This window comes from Aythya marila (genome assembly GCF_965140915.1).
Source record: "Aythya marila genome assembly, chromosome: 4".
In the NCBI taxonomy this organism is placed as follows: domain Eukaryota; kingdom Metazoa; phylum Chordata; class Aves; order Anseriformes; family Anatidae; genus Aythya; species Aythya marila.
The window spans coordinates 38,441,729-38,467,583 of record NC_139045.1 but is presented as its reverse complement, the minus strand read 5'-3'; positions in this window follow the sequence as shown (position 1 = coordinate 38,467,583).

The following is a 25,855-nucleotide window of genomic DNA, read 5'->3' as shown; positions in this document are numbered from 1 at the left end:
GATACTGCTATCAACTTAGTGACAGACCCTGCGGCCACTCCAAGTCCCGTGACAGATCCAACGGCCACTGTGACCCCTACGGTGGACTCTGCAGCCGCTCCAGTCCCAGCTTCTGCAGATGCTCCAGTCCCAGCTTCTGCAGATGCTCCAGTCCCAGCTCCTGCAGCCACTCCAGTCCCAGCTCCTGCAGCCGCTCCAGTCCCAGCTCCTGCAGCCGCTCCAGTCCCAGTTCCTGAAGCCGCCCCAGTCCCAGCTCCTGAAGCCGCCCCAGTCCCAGTTCCTGCAGTCGCTCCAGTTCCAGCTCCGGCCGCTACTCCAGTCCCAGTTCCTGCAACTGCTCCAGTCCCAGCTCCTGAAGCTGCTCCAGCTCCAGCTCCTGAAGCCGCTCCAGCTCCAGCTCCTGCAGCTGCTCCAGTCCCAGTTCCTGCAGTCGCTCCAGTTCCAGCTCCGGCCGCTACTCCAGTCCCAGTTCCTGCAACTGCTCCAGTCCCAGCTCCTGAAGTCGCTCCAGCTCCAGCTCCTGAAGCCGCTCCAGCTCCAGCTCCTACTGCTGCTCCAGTCCCAGCTCCTGCAACTGCTCCAGCTCCAACTCCAGCTCCTGTAGCCGCTACAGCTCCGGTTCCTGCAACTGCTCCAGCTCCTGTAGCCGCTCCAGCTCCTGTGGCCGTGTCAGAGAAACGAGCTGTAGCAGTGCAAGTTGACCCTGCAGAGGGCATTCCAACCCCTGTGGCAGACCCTGTAACAAAGTCAGAGAAACGAGCAGTAGCAGTGCAAGCTGCCCCTGTAGAGAAGGTGAAAATATGGTATAGAAATTCAAGTCGTTTAGAACGCAGAGAGTCTTCTGCCAATCCAGGTAAGGCTTCTGCCAAAACTAAGTATAGAGATGACGAAGATGATGACGACGCTGGGCCGTCAAGGATTCAGGAGGAGGAAGATGAGGATGCCGAAAGAGCAACAGTAACTACCCGAAGCCTAAACGAGCGCGAGCTACGAGATGTGCGAAAAGATTTTGGTCGCTGTATAGGTGAGCAGCTTGTCACCTGGCTGCTCCGGTGCTGGGACTCTGGAGCCAATTGTGTGGAATTAGACGGCAGGGAAGCCAAGCGGCTGGGATCCCTTGCTCGAGACGCCGGCATTGACAAAGCAATTGCAGATGGAGCACGACCCACCAGCCTCTGGAGGCGTCTCCTCTCAGCTGTGAGGGAAAGGTATCCCTTCAAGGAAGATATTTTATGTCTACCAGGCAAGTGGACCACTATGGAGAAGGGAATCCAGTACCTGAGGGAATTAGCCGTACGGGAAGTGATTTATGAGGATCCAGACCTCAAACAAACATCCACAGATCCAGATGAAGTCAAGTGTACACGACCCATGTGGCGGAAGTTTGTACGGAGTGCACCATCATCATATGCCAGCTCATTGGCAATAATGGCCTGGAAAGAGGATGAGGAACCCACAGTGGGTGAAGCGGCTAAACAACTCCGGCAGTACGAAGAAAGTCTCTCCTCTTCCTTACAGGCCTGCGTCTCAGCTGTGGAGAAACTTTCTGAAAAGGTTCACCAACTTGAAGAGAATCTATTGTCCTCCCCACCTGAACCAACCAGTGCCCACCGACCAAAGGAGAACACTTGGGAGAAACTTTCTGAAAAGGTTCACCAACTTGAAGAGAGATTATTCTCCTTCGCACCTGTACAAAGCAGTGTCTCAGCTGTCAGGGGTAGGCGTTCACCCACACAAGGAAGACGATATGGTGGGTACTCACCCCGTGCCACCCTGTGGTTTTACTTACGAGACCATGGAGAGGACATGAGAAAGTGGGATGGAAAATCTACCGCGACCCTAGAGGCACGGGTACGTGAGTTGCAAAAGAAAACAATCAGGAAAAAGGGAGTCTCCGAAAAGTTTGCTGCTCCAACTTCCAGCAGACAGTCCTTCAAACACAGAAACGAGGAAGATTCTGACCAGGATTAGGGGGGCCCTGCCTCCAGCCAGGGGGAGGAAAGGGACAATCGAGTTTATTGGACTGTGTGGATTCGATGGCCTGGCACATCACGCGCACAGAAGTATAAGGCTTTAGTAGACACCGGTGCACAATGTACTATAATGCCATCGAGCTATAAAGGACCAGAGCCCATCTATATTTGTGGAGTGACAGGGGGATCTCAGCAGTTGACTGTATTGGAGGCTGAAGTGAGTCTGACTGGGAATGAGTGGGAAAAGCACCGCATTGTGACTGGTCCGGATGCTCCATGTATCCTTGGCATAGACTATCTTAGAAGAGGATACTGCAAGGACCCAAAAGGGTTCCGGTGGGCTTTTGGTATTGCTGCCTTAGAGACAGAGGGCATTAAACAATTATCTACCTTGCCTGGTCTCTCAGAGGACCCTTCTGTTGTGGGGTTGCTGAGGGTCGAAGAACAGCAAGTGCCAATTGCTACCACAACTGTGCACCGGCGGCAATATCGCACCAACCGAGACTCCCTGATTCCCATCCATAAGCTAATTCGTCAATTGGAGAGCCAAGGAGTGATCAGCAAGACTCATTCACCTTTCAATAGTCCCATATGGCCAGTGCGAAAGTCTAATGGCGAGTGGAGACTAACAGTGGACTATCGCGGCCTGAACGAAGTCACGCCACCACTGAGTGCTGCAGTGCCGGACATGCTGGAACTTCAGTATGAACTTGAATCGAAGGCAGCCAAGTGGTACGCCACAATTGATATCGCTAATGCATTTTTCTCCATCCCTCTAGCAGCAGAGTGCAGGCCACAATTTGCCTTCACTTGGAGGGGAGTCCAATATACCTGGAATAGGCTGCCCCAGGGGTGGAAACACAGCCCTACCATTTGCCATGGGCTGATCCAGTCTGCACTAGAGCAGGGGGAAGCTCCTGAACACCTGCAGTACATCGATGACATTATTGTGTGGGGTGACACAGCAGAGGAAGTTTTCGAGAAAGGGAAGAAAATAGTCCAAATCCTTCTGAAAGCCGGTTTTGCCATAAAACAAAATAAAGTCAAAGGACCTGCACGGGAGATCCAGTTTTTAGGAATAAAATGGCAAGATGGACGTCGTCAAATCCCAATGGATGTGATCAACAAAATAACAGCTATGTCTCCACCAACTAACAAAAAAGAAACACAGACTTTCCTAGGTGTTGTGGGGTTTTGGAGAATGCACATCCCAAATTACAGTCTGGTTGTAAACCCGCTCTACCAAGTAACTCGTAAGAAGAATGAGTTTGAATGGGGCCCTGAACAACGACAAGCCTTTGAACAAATCAAGCAGGAAATAGTCCATGCAGTAGCCCTTGGGCCAGTTCGAACAGGACCAGATGTAAAGAATGTGCTCTACACTGCAGCCGGGGAGAACGGCCCCACCTGGAGCCTCTGGCAGAAAGAACCTGGGGAAACTCGAGGTCGGCCTCTGGGGTTTTGGAGTCGGGGATACAGAGGATCTGAGGCCCGCTATACTCCAACTGAAAAGGAGATATTGGCAGCATATGAAGGAGTTCGATCTGCTTCGGAGGTGGTCGGTACTGAAGCGCAGCTCCTCCTAGCACCCCGATTACCGGTACTAGGCTGGATGTTCAAGGGAAGGGTCCCCTCTACGCATCATGCAACTGATGCTACATGGAGCAAGTGGGTTGCACTGATTACTCAGCGGGCTCGAATAGGAAACCCCAGTCGCCCAGGAATATTGGAAGTGATCATGGACTGGCCAGAAGGCAAATACTTTGGGATATCATCAGAGGAGGAAGTGGGTCGTGCTGAAGAAGCCCCACTGTACAACCAGTTGCCAGAGAATGAAAAGAAATATGCCCTGTTCACTGATGGGTCCTGTCGTATTGTGGGGAAGCATCGGAGATGGAAGGCTGCTGTATGGAGTCCTACGCGACGAGTTGCAGAAGCTGCTGAGGGAGAAGGTGAATCGAGTCAGTTTGCAGAAGTGAAAGCCATTCAGCTGGCTTTAGACATTGCTGAACGAGAAAAATGGCCAGTTCTCTATCTCTACACCGATTCATGGATGGTAGCAAATGCCCTGTGGGGATGGTTACAGCAATGGAAGCAAAACAACTGGCAGCGTAGGGGCAAACCTATCTGGGCTGCTGCATTGTGGCAAGATATTGCTGCTCGGGTAGAGAACCTGGCTGTGAAAGTACGCCACGTAGATGCTCATGTGCCCAAGAATCGGGCTACTGAAGAACATCAGAACAACCAGCAGGTGGATCAGGCTGCTAAGATTGAAGTAGCTCAGGTGGACCTGGATTGGCAGCATAAAGGTGAATTATTTATAGCCCGATGGGCCCATGACACCTCAGGCCATCAAGGTAGAGATGCAACATACAGATGGGCTCGTGATCGAGGGGTGGACTTGACCATGGACGCTATAGCACAGGTTATTCATGACTGTGAAACATGTGCTGCAATCAAGCAAGCCAAACGGTCAAAGCCTCTTTGGTATGGAGGACGATGGCTGAAATATAAATATGGAGAGGCCTGGCAGATTGATTACATCACACTCCCTCAAACTCGCAATGGCAAGCGCCACGTACTTACAATGGTGGAAGCAACCACCGGATGGCTGGAAACATATCCTGTGCCTCATGCTACCGCTCGGAACACCATCCTGGGCCTTGAAAAGCAAGTCCTATGGCGACATGGCACCCCAGAAAGAATAGAATCAGACAATGGGACTCACTTCCGAAACAACCTTATAGACACTTGGGCCAAAGAACATGGTATTGAATGGGTGTATCACATCCCCTATCATGCACCAGCCTCCGGGAAAGTTGAACGATACAATGGCCTGTTAAAGACTACCTTGAAAGCAATGGGCGCTGGGACGTTCAAAAACTGGGATACGCATTTGGCAAAGGCCACCTGGTTAGTCAATACTAGGGGATCTACCAACCGAGCTGGACCTGCCCAATCAAACCTGTTACGTACTGTAGATGGGGATAAAGTTCCTGTAGTGCATGTAAAAAATATGCTGGGTAAAACAGTCTGGGCTACTCCTGCCTCAGGAAAAGGCAAACCTATTCGTGGAATTGTTTTCGCTCAGGGACCTGGATATACTTGGTGGGTAATGCAAAAGAACGGAGAGGTCCGGTGTGTACCTCAAGGAGATTTAATACTGGGTGAGAATAGCCCATGAACTGAATTGCACCATGTTAAATAGTATATTATACTGTATATTATCACTACCATGATTACTATAGGTGACTAATTAGAATGTATGGAAAAGAGTGTAACCTGAGCATGACATAAATGGTATGGAATAAGGGGTGGATAGATGTCCTGGTTTCAGTTAGAACAGAATTAATTTTCTTCCTAGTAGCTGGTGGAATGCTGTGTTTTGGCTTAGAATGAGAAGAGTGCTGATAACACCCCGATGCTTTAATTGTTGCAGAGCAGTGCTTATACTAAGCCAAGGACATCTCAGCCTTTGCTCTGTCCTGCCAACGGGCAGGCTGGGGGGTGCAGTAAGAGCTGGGAGGGGACAGACCCAGGACAGGTGACCCAAACTAGCCAAAGGGGTATTCCATACCATCTGACGTCATGCTAAACAATATATAGGGGTGGCTAGCCGGGGGGAGGGGGCCGGACTGCTCGGGGTTAGGCTGGGCATCGGTCAGCGGGTGGTGAGCAATTGCATTGTGCATCACTTGTTTGTACATACTATTATTACTTTCGTATTATCACCATTGTATCATCATTATTATTATTATTATTATTATTTTCCTGTCTTATTAAACTGTCTTTATCTCAACTCACGGGCTTCACTTTCCATTTCTCTCCCCCGTCCCAGAGAGGGAGGGGGGAGGGTGAGCGAACGGCTGCGTGGTGTTTAGCTGCCAGCCGGGTTAAACCACGACACTTATGCATTCTTTGTTGTTAAGAATAGCAGTGTGAATCCACAGTCCTCCAAATCTTACTTCGCTCCAGTGCAAAGTTTCTATGTTGATGTCAGTTCTCAAGCAACAGGAAAATAGATCTTTTGCTACAGACTATTAAACTCCAAAAAGAGCTGTACAGCATTTCAACTCATATATATAGTCACTGTTTATAACAGCTACCAAAAAGTTACAAGATGTTAATCATCCAGAACATTAAGTTTGTGTTCATAATTCTAGAAACTTTTTCTTATGATTTTTTTTTTTAATTTTTGTTTGTTTTGTTTTTCTTTTTTATTTCAATTTATAAATCATTAACTTTTACAAACGAAGAATTACAGTTACTTTCAAAAATCTGTTCTCACTCTATTAGATGGTTCCATTTTTATTCTGAATGGCCACTAATGTTTTTCCTTCAAAATCATCAGTTTGGAACACCTGTAGCAGACATATTGCAGACCTAAATCTAAGGTTGATTTGAGACAGTATAAAAATTATAAAATGGTTTCTATGTACACTAGATAATTGTATGCTTTTTTAGGACACCCACTAAAAAAGATTAAGGCAAAATCAGTCACCTCTAAAAGACTACATTTTAGAGGCGCAGGGATGAAGACATAAAGGTATGATTACATATACATCTCTTCCCTTGTATATGTCCTGACATTGCTTGTAGGTAATTGTATTTGCCTCAACACTCATTTTGTACATTAAGTTACTATTATTGTTGCCAACTGAATTACTTACTACTTACAGAGTCCCTAATTTCATCATTTTATTAGTATGTCATATTCCCCCACAATGACCTTCTGCTCTATAGCTGGTACTTACATTTACTGTCTCAAACAACTTTCTATGATCAGCAATGTTATCATCCTACTCCTTAATCTATTCAAGTTGTTTATTCATATCCTGAACAGCATGTGTCTCAGTATGGACTCCAATCTTTGATACATTTGGTACACTTGGAAGGAGCCAACTTTTTTTTTTTTTTTTTTTTTTTTTTTTTTTTTGGGGGGGGTGGGGGGCGGGGGGAAGGAAAACAAAGGAAGCCATACCTCACAAACTTCTTGGTGGCAGATGGATCAATGTCCTCAGTTCCACAAGACTTTGAGCGATCTCTTCCCAAATACTTAAGTAAACACCCTTACCACCATGGAAAAGGTGTTTGCATGAATAAACATTATGTTAAAAGAAACAAAACTGTGTGTAAAATATTTACCTCCTGTAGTGTAGGAAGTTTTTTTTCTTTTTCTCCTTTCTACAAAGAGTTGAAAGCAGTATAGAGACTAGAAAAATTGTTTTAGATGACAGTTCTGTGGCTGAAGAACAAAGCAAGAAAACAAGCAAAGTTGATTTTATCTGTTTGCTGCAGTTCACATACAATCTCCTGACTTTTCATTTGCTTTTTCATATGAGCTGTTCAATAGATAAGGTGTTGATTGCCGTGACAGAGAGCAGTGAAGTACAACTCTTTCTACTGAAATTCACTAGTAAATATTAAAAGTCCTTTTTAACAAGTATACTTTGAAAAATGGTAGTTAATACAACGATTTCAGAAGTCAGAAATAACAATAATTACCTTTTTTTTTTTTTTAAAAAAAAAAAAAAAAAAAAGGTTTTGCTACTGATCTGATTATTTCTCAGCTAAATTACTTGACAATTCTTGCTAGGACTACTGTGTGAGAAAATAAAGTTTTAGAAAGCATCAAGCAACTACAATCACTGCTATGTTAATATATAGGTCTCATATGTTATTTTTTCTAGATGAAAACACTACAAAGATGATGTTGTCTTCATTTTTTTATGCTTACATTATTTTTTAAAACAAATTTAATTAGTTGATGGTAGAGTTCAATTTGCTATACTTGCCAAAGTGTTGAACAAACATATAAAATGAATTTTATATAAAAATACCTCTCTGCAGCCATTTTAAATTCATATATAAAGTAAACTGATTTCAGTGGGAATTGCATACTGAATCACTTTTGAGAAACCAGGACTCAGTTCTAATCAAGTTGCTTAAGAATGCTAACCAAATTTATTATTGTTGTTTGTTTTTTTTGTGTGTGTGTTTTGTGTTTTGTTTTTTTTGTTTGTTTGTTTGTTTTGTGTTTTTTTTTTCTTTTTTTTTTTCCTTTTTTTTTTTTTTTTTTTAAAATGCTGACATTCTGGAGGTTTGCAGTGTCACTGGGTGTTTCTAGGTGTTCTACATAATAACTTACACAAATTTTCTTTGGAAAACAACATTGAAATTTGTAAAACATTTTCTGCGATTACTACTGACTTGTTGGGTAAGTATACAGGTTTAAACTAGCATGGAAACAATAAACAGTAGTGATTAATTTTTTATTTTTAAATTCCTTCTAGACAAACCCTATATAGAGAGATCCGGATTATCTTTTCTGGACTGGCCTAATGCTTCCTTTCAGTTTTCATACCTAAAACAGATTTAGCTAGTTATTTCATATATGAATATATTTATATTATTTTTGATAATATAATAATATAATATAAATATTTAAAATTATCTCTTAACACCAGAATTATATAACATAGGACTTGATTATCAAAGGCCCCACTATAACAAGCTCATCATTTTCAGGGTGATTACACTTAGTGTTAAATTAAGATTTAAAACAAATATACATATATATGTATATATAATTCATCAGAACCTACATTCTCATTTCAAAAAAAAAAAATCTTGAACTATTGTAGAGTTGTTTAGAGCTGAATCCTGATTCATTCTAAATTCTGCATGAATTTTACATGAAAACAGCTATGGGAATTAGTTAAATATTAGATTATGTGTATTCTGCTACAAACCATTGTTTTATTATTTAAACCTCTATAAGAGAAATTTACAGGAATTTACAGGAATTCTTAAAGGAAAGTAAGTCTTTAAAGTGTACAACAGCATCATTAGAGTAAAGTTAAAGGGACAGTTGCATTCAAAAAGAGAAGGAATTAGTTGGGTGGAATTTACAAGGAATGAAACTAATATTTTGAGGTGAGAGTTACAAATATTGACCTTATGCAAGTATAAGAGATTTTTTCTTTTTTTTTTTTTCTTTTTTTTTTTTTGTTCTTTTTTTTTTTTTTTTTTCTTTTGGGGGGGAGCGGATAGGGAGGGGAAGAGGCAATAAGGATCATAGTTATTTATGATCCTTTTTGGGAAAGTGAGGGAAACTGGGAAGAGAATATTTAGGTGATGAATAGAGAAGATAATCTAGAGCTGTAGGTGCATAGAAAACAGTTGGAATATGACAGGAGATGGAAAAAGAAGGAAGTATTTGTTGTTTTGGGTTAGACATATATGGGGAGAACGATATATAGACGATGAACTGTTTATCATCTTCTAGATATAGGAAAAACATGAGTTTAGTTCTAAAGAGAAGAGACAGTCATTAAAAAGGGGAAAGAAAAGATGCTTTAGAATGATGTTAGAACCAGCAGCAGCAACAAAACAGTATTAAACAGAGACGAAAGAAAATCCTTATACAAACTACAGATGAAGGATGAGGGAAACAGAAGATAAAAATAAACAAGCCAGTTGCCAGGGTGTTTTTCTGTTTAAATTATGCATAAACTTTAAGCTAAAATGAATTTTACATGCTGCATGGAATGCATTGATGCACACAGAGCCTTATCCGAAGACCACTCAAATCAATGGTAAAAACCTCCTGTGGTTATTTATAGGCTTAAATCACACTTAGAAGTCTGCAGACCAAAAAGAAGAGCTGAAATTTGATCTATGAAAAACATATGCATTTTGGTAGTGCTTTGATTATGTCTTTGCTTAACCAATCTCTTAACATGAGCTTTGAGTTTTACTGAATTGAGGTCCTGCAGGTGGCTTTGTGGGCATGCAACAACTTGAAGCTCCTCACTCAGAGGTCAACAGGTATAATTGTACCACTGTTCTAGGCTTTTACGGCTGATACATTTGTGGTTATCACAAAATCCGTTGCAGATTTCAGGCAAATATTATTCTGTTGAGTGAAAACTTGAGCATATTCTCTATCACGACTGTAGCTACTCAGTATCATTCTGGAATTACTGTTTATGTTTATGTTCATTCCCACCTTGTCTGTTTTTTGAATGGTTTACAATACAACTATTTAAAATCACATTAGAATGAAATTTGACTAAACTTTCCTATTCTGTATTTTGTTCTCACAAAAATTTTGTTTAAACTTCTTCACTCACTTTCTAGATTATTTCTAGATTAGCAAATAAAACAAATGTTTCAGGAAATGCTGGTACTAACTTTTTAGTGAAAAGTACTTATTTATGTAAGAAAACTCTGCATGTATTGCATAGCCAGCATAGACAAGAGATACCAATTTAATATTGTTTGAAAAATTTATAAATTTATTCTTTATAATACATTTATGCTATAAGTGTGGTGTGTTTTTTTTTTTTTTCCTTTGATTGTCCTCAGCTTCTTTACGAGCAGATGACTTCACTTCATATACTATTCACCTGGCTTTGCTTTGAAATCGTCTTTAGACCTCTAGTTTCAGACAGCCTTCCATGCTTCAATTGTTTTCTTAAACAGGGAAAATACTGCAACATATTTTAAGTAAATACAAGCTTCTGGAATCTTTCTCTCAATCTTCCCTGTTTTGAAAATGAATCAACAATATACCCCTATTTGGGGATTTATTTCCCTTTACTGTTGTTTTGGCTGTAATTTTTGGTCTAAACTATACTCCTTATGTAGTGCTTCTACTCAGTTTTATCGTTTTACACAATTACAAATGTCAAACAGTTTTTAGGATTGAAAATATAGTTTAACCATATTGTGGGCAAGCTGCAGGAAGAAAAAAAAACAAAAAAACAAAAAAACACTATATTCAGCCCAGTAGTTAATTTTGAGGTAGCTCTTCATTTAAATACCTGTCTGCTTTGGGTGTGAGGTTTTAGATGACACCTGTGAATTTCCCCATTCTAAATGCATACAGGTCTTATAAGCTTCTTTTCCTCCTAATGTGTACTTTCACCAGTTCCAATTTTCATTTCCTGTTACACAAGCAATCACATACATTTAACTAGCTACCATATTGAACAGACTAATGCTAATTTACTCTTTTTTTCCTTTCTAATAAGCACCAGCTTAAGACAAAAACATAAACAATGCAACAATTTGCATTTTGACATCAAGATGGTCTTTGTTACTGTAATCCTCACTCAGATGAAAGTGATAAATAATGAAATATACCTAATGCTAAGTCATGCACCTCCTGGTCAGACAGCTATTCGCTCCTTAGGAACCAATTTTTACATTAACTCCGATCACTTTCTACTACCATTTGATAAAAGGTACACACACACACACCTGTGAATTTTTATACTGGTCGTCCTTAGCTTCTTTGAACATTCCTTCTCAGAAATGAATATTGTTTTCCCAACTTCTATCAGTTTCCCATAAAGCCAGTGGGGCAGCTTATGTGGAAAGATAAGAATACTTTTACATTGCCTTTTTTTCCAAAATTGGAATATTGATTGACAGAAGGGATAAGCAGCAAATTCATACTACATGCCATCATCGGAGAAGTTGGTGATTTTTTAAAAACGTATAATTCTACATAGAGGCACACACATACAATACTGTTAAATGTCTATATATGTATGTAGTGACAATACTTCTCCATATCGTCCAAAATACACAAGAAAGCTCCTATCAGTTTTAACACTGAACAAAGGGCAAGGCAGGTTGTTTTATACCCTGTGCAGCTTCACTCTGCTCCTATTACTTCTTCCACTGATACTTATAAACTGTATTCAATTTTCAAATCAGTAAAAACATTAAACTTTATAAACCATAAGTATTTAAGCTTCTATGAGTCAGTACAGACTGTTATCATCATTTCACAAATGGGTAGGCAGAGAGGGTCAGACACCTACCTAAGGATAAATGCATCATTATTGAAAGAAGACTTCAAAGGTCACTCCTTGTTAACTAGTTGGAGAAAACCCAATTATTAGAGCTCCAGCCTATCAAGGACCAGCTCAGTAAATATCATAGGACAGCAGGCTAGGTCTGCTCGAACTTAAATGTAAGTTTTAGTTTAAGTGCAGTTTAATGAGACTGTACAAGTGTACATCAGGGCAAAACCAGATCAAATATTTGCATCTAGATGTGTTACTTAAAACTAAGGAATAATAAATGACAAAAAGGAAATGGAATTCTGTGGTGGTTTTTTTTTTTTTTTTTTTTTTTTTTTTTTTTTTTTACCAATCAGAGAAAAATATATGCTATACTAGAAAAAAATTAAGGTTTGAGACACAGCATTAGGAAGTATAATGGAAGGTTGATAAGGAATCAGGTTTGTATTAAATGCAAATTAAACACAAATGGTTTGTATAGTACCAGATTTTCTGTGAATTGTTTGAAAAAATGTAGAGAATGGAGAGAATCCCAGAACAAGAAATACAAAACACTTTTTTCCTCCTCATTGCTAATTTTGTATTTTTCTTGGACTTTTTTTTTTTTGAAGAAGCATATTTGGATCATCTCCAGATCAAAATATTTCAGGTTAGGAAACTTCAGTTATATAAATCTGTAAAAGCATGCCGAAGAAGTTAACATCTGGGAAATCTGGGTTACAGATAATAAAGTGAGGAGTACATATTGCAGATGCAAGGAACTTCTTGCTATCCTTCCTCACACACAAAAATAACTTTGAGGAAATTAGTTGTCATTAAAAAAAATAGCAATAAAACTGGTGGGTACCAAGTAGCTTCACAGTGTGACAAGACCTCTTACAAAGTTTCCTACTATTTGTCTTTTTCAACATGTGATTTTAAATAACATTTAAAAAAAAATAAAAAAGACATTTCAGGAAAATTAGATTTTGCTAAAGCTTATGTGTTCTGAAGCCTGATTTTTTCCTACATTGATCAATAAGACTGGGAGAAGATGAGATTCATCTACCAGGTCTAGTTTTACCCTATATAATACAACTCTTCCCCTTAACTTGGAAGTGTTTAGTTTTTGTCTTTTGCTACTTGCCAAATTTATTAAATACAGAAATCCCGAAACCTTAATTTGGGTGGTGGGGAGGGTGGGATGGGACTGACACAGTATTTATAACAAAGCACTGAAGCCATTACAGAAAAATTACATTAGGAAAAAAATGTTGATAGTTAGAAAATATTTGTGGAAAAGTACATTACATTATGAGAAAAGATCTCAAAGCAAGAGCATTACTTAACCTTTCCTGCCTTTCCTGCTTGTAGATGATGAAAAAGCCTTGTTAAAAGGGACAGAGTACAATTATGAATACATCTTCCATACTCTCAGCCAGAATCAACCACTGCAACCCCTGTCACTAATAAGAATTTCATAGACGAGGACTGGTCTCTTTTCAGAGCCTTGGAGTTTGCTGTGGTTCTTTGCACTACACCAATAGGAGCCAAGATTAATTAGGTTTATATAAGGCTTAATTCAAATGTAACTTCACATACTTTTGTAAAATAGAGGAGTTGGTTTATTCTTGGAGTTTTCCAGAACAAAACCAGCAACATACACATGCTTGGAGGCACAATTATAATTGTACTTAAAGAAAAGTAAACTTTATTTTTAAAGAAAAACAGCTTACAAACTCTCAAATGCAATTTTGGCATCCAAATTTACTTGTGGGTACAAATTACTCGTGATATGGTGCTCCATTTTATGCCTATCTGCTAAGCAGATAGGTGCATAAATAGGCATTATGTGCCTGTATTCAGACTGAGTGTAGATGAAGGTCCTCAAAAAACTGCTAGTAAAAAATAAACAGCAAGAAAAAACAAAATTACAAAAAAATCTCAACTACTTTACAGAATGAGCAGTAATTATTAGCCTCCAAAGCTATAATATAGCTACCGATTTTCATTTCATTACTGTCATCAACAATAGCTCATGCTAAGTATAACTTTTTTCTTCTTTATTGTGTTATATGTAGAACATCGGGTTTGAGCACAAGCATATTAAACTTAATAATAAATATACATACCAATTCTGATTTCAGCTGAGATCATTAACAATCAGTCATACAAAGAGTAGTTTTAAGCCTTTTTTCTTCTTGCATTACATGTAGGAACTTTGAATAAATCTGTTACTCTCCAAAATAAACTCATGTATTAGAAAGGAAACGTTGAGGCATACATCCTAGAAGAAATGAAATCTGTTCTGATGCAGTTTGCATTCACTAACAAGACTTTTTCTGTGGATACCAGTTCTGACACTGGAAATCCAGAAGTTGTAAATTAAAACTAACAAACTAGGGTAGAATAAAATTTATTGAAAGTTGTCAGAAAATAAAAACAAGATAGCAACAATGACCAAAAGATGTTTAAAAAAGTACAAAGTGCACAAACCAAAAAAAAATCCACTAATTCTACATATTCATTGAGAAATACAGAATTTACAAAGCTATTGCTTTTGTTGGCAGCGTCTCGTAACACATGAAATAAAGAACATTCAAAAAACAACTAAGTAAAGTAAAAATAGAGCAGAATAATGTGGTAGCTTGTCATCTTTCATCTAAGAACTGAGACATATTAGCCAAATGTTGCTCAAGTCAGCATTTCAGAGCAGAAATTTAGAACTTTAAGACCTTGCGATTCAAGTTATTCTCAGTTTGGCTCTCTAATGTAGTCCTGCTTGTAGATTTGCCAGAACCTCACATCTTACAAGGATAATTGTATTGCCCTGTGGATTTTTCTTTTTTTTTTTTTTCCTTTCTTTTTTTTTTTTTTTCTGTTGTTGTTTTGAGTGAGTATAGTGTTTTTAATCTGAGATTGGAAACTATGTTCTCTGCCAAATAAGAACATATCCTGAGGATGAATACGCACCCATGCAACAGTTAACAGAAGTCCCTTTACTTCCATGAGATAATACCCAATACCCTGATAATACCCTGAGTGCTATGACAGAGAGCAAGCTTGTGACATGCATGAAGACTTTACCTCAGGCAAAGCACTTTTGGAACATACACTTCTAGGTCCTTTTTAGGGAGGAGTGTGGTGTGTGGCCTAAACACATCAGAGGACAACATTATACATTATCCAAAGTAAAAATACGAAAAGATGGGGATCAGACAGATGATACCCACCTCTAATTTCTTCTACTGTTTGTTCTACTAAGCAGATTCTTCTCCCTTTCCCCACCCCCCTCCCACTCCCATCCTTCGTCCTTTCTTGCAATCCGAACTATTTTTCCCCTACTACATCTCTTAATCCTCCTTCAATTCTTCCACATATTTTCACAGGTAAACACACCACTTGCTTTTCTCGTTAAAACAGAGTGCCTTCTGAGTTTTACAGTATGCTTAAATAATGCTTTCCTGTACTGCAGACTTGAGCCTCAGACAGATGCTTCTTATCCTTTTTTTTTTTTTTTTTTTTTTTCCCTTCTAGAATTTCTGTCAGTATCTGGATGTGATTTGATGCTGTCTGGTAGGGAGATGCAAAAGGATAAAGCTCACCAGCTGTTGCACATCCCTTTGAGTCACCCGCTCCACATGAAAAACAGCAGGCTACAAAGTTCCTTGGCTACCCTGTTTGCCCATATGTTTTTAGGCTAGGTTCACACCTATTGAGACTACTCATCTTTTTTTTTTAGAAAGCTGTTTTCAGTGTTGTTTCCCCCAGAGGTAGTAGGTATCATGCAGTAAATTACTACACATCCATACATGAGACCATCTGGGACGTTCTCAGATTTTTGGCCACGCTAAACCAACTACCACTTCTAGTCTGCTGCAAGATTTCACCCACAAAGACCACAAAGCAAGTTATGCCCTGCACTCAAGGCGTGGCTACATGGGCATACTTTCTGGAAGCCACAGGAAAATTAAACAAACAGTGGGTGGGGTGGGGTTATTACTTTATGAGGAACTTCTTGCTCAGTTAATCAAAATACTGGAATACAAGTCTATCTTGCTCTCCTGTGAGAGCTCCGTATTTCAGAGCAATTCAAATAGATGACATATATATATATATATATATATATATATATATATATATATATATATCTGTATTCTGTTGTAATGAGTCCTAACAGATATGCCTATACAGGGGTTTTACCCTGGCTTGAATGTATTTTTTTCCCCCTTTTTTGGTGGTGTGTTGCAAGGCAGTGGAAGCGGAGAGAGAAAAGGGGAAAAAAAAAATCTAGCTTGGAAAAAAGTAACTGACTTAAAAACAGATGAGATAAAACATTTTTCCTATCAGAAATATGAACATTGCTAAGTGTTGTAGTGCTATAGTCATGACAATGAAATTCATGCAATTTCTTCTCACTGTTATAGCTTTTCATTTTGAACTGGTACTATACCCCACTCAGCCCTCTCAGTGGCTGAGACAGCATCAGTTTATAGACAAGTAGAATCTTCATTTAGATGTATAGAAATTGTTTATTTTCCTCTTCCAGAGGAATAATTTACCAAATAAATAATTTATAATTAATAATTTATAATTTATGAAATAAATAAATAATTTACCAAAAAAAACTACCTTGCTTGTTTAACATTTATGCAATTACTCAAAGCCTATGTTGAATGGTTTCATAACTGTGAAAGTACAAGAAAGTGGTAAAGGAGTCAGCTATAATGACCATATAGAGTAAAAGCTTTATGACATGAGTTTTGCTGCAGTGATGCAACAGAGGCAGAAACCTGTGCCATTTCTCTGAAATCTACACCTACTTCTTTCATTCTTTCAAGCTGAAAGAATTATGAGCAGTAAGTAGTACCTCAAGACATGCCTCTTTCCACAGCTGTCTCCGTTCATAGCTGTCTTACAAGGGAAAGGGGAAAAAACTATCTACGTTACCTTTTTGCTTAGCATTTCTAATGATCAGTATTTTGAAGAAAGCATTTTAATTTCTTTTAAAAGCTTTTATTGTATTTTTATTAACCATTTTTCTTCAAGTTGCAGAAACTCCTATAGGTATTTAAGTGTAATTTTTTTAAGGCTACATTGAGGAATGAAAGGAATTAAGTGTCCTTTGCAGTTGTTTGATTATATTCAACTCCTCCTCTCTCAAGCTAGTGAACTGTGTTGTGTTTTTTTTTTTTTTTTTTCCTCCACCTCAATTCTATATACTGATGGGTGAACTCTTGGTCTTGATATGACATATCTATTCAAGTTTAAATCAGATATCTAAGATTTCTATCTATAGATAATGAATCCCCACATTCTTGGCATTGAAAAGATAATGATCCTTCTAAAAAACAACAACAAAAAACCACACACATACACACAACAAGAAAACACACGAACCAAGAAGTGCAATATCACCATCAATTCTTTACTAAGGGATAGTCTTCTTAGCATTTATGTCTATGATGAAGCAACCTAAATGCCTCCAGTAGTCAAGCCAACTTTGGAATTATAAACCTATTTAAAAAAAAAAAAAAAAAAAGGTTTTGATATGCCTTTTTTGTTACCTTGTGAGTCATTGGGGCAGACTAGCATGACCAGATTCAACCAAAGCAATATTCTGTTAATGTTTTACACTAGCACATAGAAAATTTTGTCAAAATGATGCTAATCCACATGCAGTGGTTATGATGGTGCCACTATCACGGATGTAGACCAACACTGTGTGCTCTGGAATTAGAACACATTATAGCTGGACACATTGCCTGTTTAAGTTTGTTTTGTTGTGTTTTGTTTGTTTGTTTTTAGAGCAAGGAAGTGATCTGATTTTTCTTATTCCATGACAAAGAAACTGCTGCGATGGTTGGCATCATTGTCAGGCTGGACCGAATTATTTTTCATTTCCATAAATTAGAGGACTAGAGGTACTCAGTGTACTCATCTAATTCATCTTCTTGCATAACACAGGTCATATGACTTTTCTGATTTGATTCCGTTTGAATCAGACTACCTCATTTAGAAAAAGCATCTGAACTTGATTTAAAAATTACCAGTGATGGCCAATCAACCAAAACACTTGGTTAGCTTGCCAGTTGAATGACATCATTTTAATTTTATTTTGCTTTTAGGAACATCTAATATCTGATTTGAATATACTTGTCATCTGCTTTCAATTTTATTATATCTGTCTGTCCGACTGAAGGCAGAATTATCAAAGTTTCCCCACGAAAAACAGACCAAAAGAGACTGAACAACTTAAAAAAAAAAAAAATACACAAATTCTTAGATAAAGCAACATTTTATGTTAGAAAAAAATGTGTCTTCATCTTAGTTGTGCTGGTTTCCACACCACTAGCAATTTGCACTAGCAGTTTGCTCTTGTATAAATAATTAGATACCACAGACAATCATTAGCACTAAAGCTTCCCAAGACTCCAAAGGATTAAAAAAAATAATAAATCACAAATTCAAGTGCTTCTTACAGGCTTTTCATAATGCAATAAAAATAGCTTGCTGTAAATACAGCATATGACTATCAATACAGTAACTTCAGAATCAGTTACTGTTTCACTAAACAGTACTGAAATAATGAAGGCTAATATTTTAAGCAAGCTTGATTGCAATCAGTTTAATATATACATGTATTTACAATTGCAAGTCCATAAGAATAATTTATAATAATTTATGCAAAATCTTAAAGCCATCAGACATAAGGATGTATTAATTTTTTCACATCCTCACCATTGCCTGAAGCACACTGAGTAAATGCAATTTCTATATCGCAGTGGTCATTTGGTATTCATCACTTCAGATTACTTGGGAGAAATATTATTTAGGTAGTAAAGCATTTTCCTGGATGCAGAAAATATCTAACAAATACTGAAACAATTACTAGTTGAAAAAGCACACTATACTCTGTGCCTTGGAAAGCTTGTCCTAGGTTAGATAGAAGTAGTTACCACTGAACTATCTTGGAAATAGGTCATCTCAAAGGCATCTTGATACAATGTTGATATTTATTTCATTGGACTTCTCACTGTTCTGAAAAAACATGTAGTGACAGTAACCAGAATGATCAGTCCATTTTGTAGGGATGGGTGTCCTTTGAAACATATGTAACCAGAGGACCAAAATATACCCTATATGAGGTTGCAAGAAAAAATAAAATGCTCCACTGAAAATTACGCTGTCAAGAACACAAGCCCCTGTTTAAGGAAAACAAAAAAAAGAAAAAGGGGGGGGGGGGGGGAAGGGGGCGGGAGGACTGGGGGAAGAACTTCTCCCTTGGACTTTCCACATTACAAACATGTTAGGACTGAGGAACCTCAAAAAATAATTGCACAATGCTTATGGGCATTCAGACACTTGAGTAGTAGACTTGAGATTAAAAAGTCTCAAATCCTTCAGGTGAATTTTTGAGCTTAGTGTGGTAGTACTGCTAACAGAGCCTGAATAGGCCTAGAGGAATGTGAACGTTCTTCCAACTCTTTTACCTGACTACAGCTTAAAGAAGATTCTTAGTGACCCCAGGACCTTCCCAAATTTTCTGTTGCTCTTTGGGCAGGAGCATCTTGAGTCTGTTGTCTCTGAGATAAATATGCTCACCTGTTGCACTCAGCAGTGCCATTTTGTGATGTAATGGCTTTGTGAATAGTAAAACTGAGCACAAAACTCCCAGTAAGCACAAAGACTTTCAAGATTAAATACAGTTTTTGCTACATTAAAGTTAGACTGACTGAGCTTTTACCTGATATTTGACCTGAAATCTTTCATTAGCAAGAGGTGAGGATTAATGCACTCTGTTAGTAAATGGAGATTTCAGAATCTAAAAATCTCTTTTCTTGCATCAAACAAACAAAGCATAGACTAAAGAAATTGGAAAAGTTTTACTTTTTTTTTTTTTTTTCCCTTTGGAAATAAAGTTTAAGGACAAGATCGTCTGGATAGTTTGCATTGTGGCAGCAATTAAATAATAACAAGAAATAAATTGGTGCAGGTAGTTCAGATTTTAAACAGTGAAATCATTGCTTTTACTCAAAGGTATTTAAAAGGAGCAAATGGAAATTAATCCATCATCTATTATAGAGTAGAAATGAAAGCATTCAAATGAGCACTAATTTTATTTTTATGCTAATTTGTATTTAAATTATGTAATTATTATTTACAATTATAATTATCCTTGCATGTTTGAGAAGAGCGACAGTGTAAATGTATTCTTACAGAAAAGCTAGAAACTAGGCGTTTAAACGGAAATTCCGCCAGTTGTGAAACAACTTTTAAAAAATGCAGCAATAGTTTATCAACGTATGTGTTTTCCCCACACCCAATAAGCTAGAACCTCTGTCAAACAGTATCTTTAGGGAAAGAACTGCAGTACCTGGAAACACATGGGTGATAAGAAGACTGGAAAAAAGATGTAGTCTTTAGAACATTTTCAAGATTTCTTATGTATTTGAATGCATTGGAACTTTTTGTTTTTGTTTTTAATTTTGAAAATAGCATGAACTACCAGGCTCCTCTTTATCTTGTCTTATATTGCTATTTAGCGAAGTTGCTGTTACATAAGCATCAGATTTAACAAGTTTTCTTCCCACTTTGCCACTTTTCTTACTGCAGTCTGGCAGTCTTTTACAGTCTACTTCTCCCTCCTTATCCCCCCTGTCCCAGTACCCCTCCCATCTGGGAGGTGAAGATGTCTTTTTATTTTCAAGAAAAGATTCTTTATAAATACCGCTGTGACAAATCCATTACACAGCACAGAAGCGACCAGCGTGGTGCCAAACTCTGGCTGAGAACTGAAGGTCCAAACTAGCGCTGTTCCAAAAGATCAATGGGACACACTTCTAAACAGCAAGAGTTTTAACTAGCTCTATACACCACTGAAGGAAAATAAGAGATCAAATAGTAGGTTCTAACACAGAAATAAATGTCTGTTTGTTTCTGCCCTTCTGGCCCACTCTTTAAACACAGCTTAGGAAAAAATACATTAAGGAACAACAAAGAAAACACAAGCAGCTGAGATCTGCATTTTTCAGATAAGCTATACTCTAATTCACAGCAAACTTTAAACAGCATAGGTAATTAACCTTACAGAAAAAAATACCAGGGTAGATACTCTCCCACTTGTTTCTAAAAAGTCTGGATCTCTTTATTAAATACTTTTATTTAAAATTGGCAGTTCTGGCATAAAATACGAGATAAACTGGGGAATTAGAGGCTAATATCGTATTGAGGAGAAATGAGTCTATTCTCAACATTAAGATCTTAATGCTTTTGTCAGGACATGTATACATACTCTTTTAGTAACTAATACAGTTAATTTGAGGAAATGCTATTTATTCTTAAGAGACAAAACTTCAAGTTTAGGTATTGATTAGATTCTGTTCCAGAAGAGCTTTCAGATATCAATCTTATTCTTTTCACATCATTGCATACAATAATATATTGACTGGATTGTACTAGGAAAAATTTATTTCATTGTCGGCAATGTTTCTCAGACATCTCCTGCTGACTGTAAAATGAGGTATCTATTTAAATCTCCTGTATATATTACTGAAAGAAAACTTTGATGTCTTAAATATCTGAAAATCTTAACATCTGCTGTTTACTTGCATGAATCTTGCATTAGGGAGGAAAAAAAAATCACTTCAGAAACTAATCAGGCTATTGCAGTTTTACCATCTCTTTAGTGTAAAGAAATTGCAAGCTTTGAAGTAAAGTAGAGCTGTGACTCTACATCCTGCATACTTTTTGGATGTGCGTGTGTTTCCCCCCCAGTCCAGGTTAATCGGATTCTATTTCATGAAGAAACACTGACAAAAAGGGTCTAATGTTCCATCCGCATTATGTTTTGAGAAATAATATACTGTGATTAAAAACATTTTCACAAAAACTTCATTATTCAATCCTTCAAATATCTAAATTGTCAGAGAAAAAAATACTTCAGAGATCTGCCTTTTCCTGTTAGTAGAAAAATAAGTTTCTAACTTGCATTTCTCAATAATTTCCTCATGTTTGAAATTGAACAAAAATAGAAAACTCTCAGGTATATATTAATCATACTGGGATACAAATTTATCAATTCATGAAGTGTTTTATTTACAAAACAAGTCATGCAGTAAGAAGAGAATGTAGAATATCAGAAGAGTATCACTGAAATATTCATAATTGAAAATAGTGAGTTTATAGCCTAATTTATACTTTAAAAACCCTCCTGCTTTTACATAATAATAAAGAGAAAATGAGTTGTTATTCCTTTTTGCCCTTCTAGTCAACCCCAGAAACATGACAACACACTCAGAGCAAGCATGAATAAAAGGTTTGGTGTCCCCCACCTCAAGTAGTAGAAACTTTTCTGGGAAGAATTTAGGTCCCAGAGCTTTAGCAGTGGCAGCAGCACTGCCATCACTTAGCATTCTTTTCAACACAACCATGTACACACTCAAAGAAACTAAGACAAACTTCAAAGTACATCTGGAACATTTCTCTTAAATAAGGTGAATCATAAAAAAAATAGGTTGCTTTCTACACAGTCTTAGAACACTTCTCTTATTGCCCATCGGAAAACTTAATTTTTGACTGTGAGAAACACCAAAGAATACTTGAATACTTTTCCTTCTTAATCTCTTGAGGAGAAAAATCTTTTCTTCTCTTTGGTGTCACATATCATCACCAGCTTCAGCTAGAATCTTAAAGACACATAAATCAAGAAGCTGTCACTTCTCAAAACATTTGTAAGTAGCACAATACAATTTTCATGCCTGACAACATAATGAAACACTTCTGTATAGAACCTGATAGAAATGTTATTTGTTGGACTCAAGTGACCAGCAGAGGAAATTCAAGCTCTAAGAAGCTTGTCGTGGATCTCCACTATCTTCTGTGGCTACCTCTGGCCTAGGACAGGATGAGGTAAATGGTATTTATTCTATAAACAAGGACTGAACATGATTTACTAGAGGCTCAAACATCACTTGATTAACAGTTTTACTGAAAAAGTGACCATCAAAAATACATCAGGTCAGAGCACGGCCACTGCTGTAGAAACATTTAGAAACATGTTCCTTCTACAAAGAGCCCTTTGCATATATAAAGAGAGAAGCCAGACCTTGAATACAGCTGGGCTGTTCATTCCCATGATTAGATATGCCAGACCAGTCTGCAGACCTGCCCCAAAGCCTGTCTGATGGAAAAGCCATGGTGTTACAGGATGGGCAGAAGTGTAGTCAGTGTAGTCAGGCCAGGACACTTGGAGCTGGGGGTGTTAATCAGCTGGTATAACAATCTGCTAAACATTTTCCCAGTTGCAGTATCTGACAGGTGAATGGGCCCTCACTGTCATTGCTGAATCATCAGGGTGAGATCTCCTAAGAGACTGCAGGGAAGGGTTCATTCTTAGTCCAAAATTTAGAATTCCTACCTTTTGTGGCCGCATGAGAGGGAAAGAGGGAACTGAAACACGTTCCTTATCCTATTTCACCAGGGCAAATAGTGCTAGTAAGCAGATGTGGCCTGTCCCTGAAGAGCTGGCAGGGCTGCTTTCAAGGCAGTGCTCCCAAATGCAAAATGTAGAGTACACACAGATGCAAAGCCATCTGTTTTGAAGACAAAATATGTAACCAGAAAAAATCTTAAAAGGGACCTTCTATATATCAATGACAATGATAATAAACGCCTGTCTCAGATCAAGTATTCTGATCACCAGAAAAGAATATTAATATGAAAGTGAATATGAAAAGGTTTGTTCAAGCTAAATCAGGCAGAAGCAATAATAGAAAACAAGATGCATGTCTGCTATAACGTGAATGCAATAGAGATCTAAAGGATAGAAGTACCCAAAAAAGTGATTTATTACATAGTCAACTAAATTTAAATTTGCATTAATGTCAAAAGTTTTTATGATTCTTCATAGGCAGTGAATGCCCCCAAGAGACACAGAGCTAGAGTTAATTTATATATGAACTATTCAGATAGCCTTACCCAAATTGACACAAAATTGGTGAGCTAAAGAAAAAACACTTTGTGAGGTCAGTCAGAAATAACACAGATGAATCAGTAGCATGAGAGCTGTCTCAAGACCAAAATCACAGAAATAATTCAAAGAACAATAAGGAAACATCTGACTGAATTACAGTAGCTTGTGAATGTCTTTCTAAATACAAATCCTTTTTCTTGATTTTAGAGACGAGAGGAATACGCTGTAAAAAACAAGTTTTCTAAATAGCAGATTACAATACTATGATTGGTACCATTATTTATTTTGATTCTAATTAATTCATATCCAGCTATCCCAAACTGATGCACTTTAGACCCACCAGAAAGAAAGTTGCAATTTTTCTTGTCAATTCAAATTAAGGAAATACAAGAGCAATCCTAGCTCGTTACCTGATGTAATAGCCAGGAGGTGGACAACTACTTTGTGTCTTGATGTTTTATTCCCAGGACCCTTATTCAGGCAACTTTCAGTGGCTTTAATATCCCTGCCTTTCTCATCACACATCTGTGACAGAAGCCTCCCCTGCATGTCAGTTTTGGGGGCTTGACAGTTACCCTGGAATTATAAAATAATACAGCAGTAATAAAATGCAATAGAGAGCTGATGACCCTCAGACATTAGAGCTTGTATTCAAAAACTGTAAGAAAAAAAAAAGTGTATACCAAAACAAAAATCTAACCACCTTCATTAATATGGAAGACTCCCTTCTTGTACACGCATGCAGACAAGTCTAGGTTGTACAACCAATTCAAAGATCAAATTTCCTTATTAAACATTCTGGCAACCTCCAGCGTTATTAATAATTACTTCATAAAGACTTCAGTAATTATCTCTGTTTATGTGCAATAAAAATGCCCTAAGATTTGCATAACTCTACCTCTTCACAACTTCACTGAAATTAAGAGGGAAAACTTATTACATTATGAACATAATATTAACTTAAGATGCACAAGTCCAATAAGATAGCTGGAAAACCTGAAGTTCCCCTAGATGTTATTGACTACCAAGACCCAAATATTTCAAGTAACTTTTAAAACTTTCATCTTCAATAAGCAAACCACTCATGCAACAAAAGCACAAACACACGAAGTCCTAGCAGATACTCCTGTCACTCATCTTTCAGCCTGGGAAGTGATACCAAAACCAGCACTGCTATAATTGATCACAGACCCTGTTGGTGCAACTGGCATTTGTCATTCTGAGACTGTGTGACCCCTGATAATTGCTAAATCACCAAATACACTTGTTCCTATCTCAGATAACCTCTGACTTTTGTGGATGCTGCTCCTTTCTGCACCTGTGCAGTACAGCTGATGCTCACAGCTTCTCTTATGCAACATGGTAGGCAGAAAGGCAGACCTGCAGCTCTGCATGTTCTGGGTTTCTGCATTACATCTGCATTACAGTTAGCTGTAATCATCACTTCAATGAAAATCAGATTGTTAAAGCTGATGTCAGCTGAGACAACCACATGAACAGGAATAACGAAATGCCTCAGATAATTAGTCTCTTGCAAGCTCCCTAGCTCCTCAAAAGCCATCACCACCACCAGACACTTTCTGTACCTGAAGCTCACCAATCTTTGTTAAGACACAAAAAGAAATCCCAAATCTTGACAGAAAGCAATCTATGGGAAACATTAGGCTACTGTTAACATAACTCTCTCCTCTTTGTTAGTACTAGTTCAAGTCCCCTTTCAAAGAAAAAAATGAAGACATACATCACAAAATTACTTGACAATTAATATACTTTTCCAAACACTTAATGCAAAAATACTAGCTCTGCTAATCAAGGGACAAGAGAGGAAGACATTGGTGCATCTGTTTAAGCACTATGAGAGAATTCCTGTGTTAAAGGTATTACTAACATTCCAGAGTCAGAGTCATTCAGCTAGAATAAAACTGGTCTATTTCCACCCTAAATATTTTTTTGGTTCAAAATATTATTTAAGTTTGAGAGTTTGTTTTACTACCTACCATTCAGAGATGCTTCTGAATAAACACTCTTTCAGAAACAGTGGTATCTTCCAAGAAGAAAACATTAATTAAACAAGGTGAATTCCCATCTATTTTATAGCCATTGTGTATGGG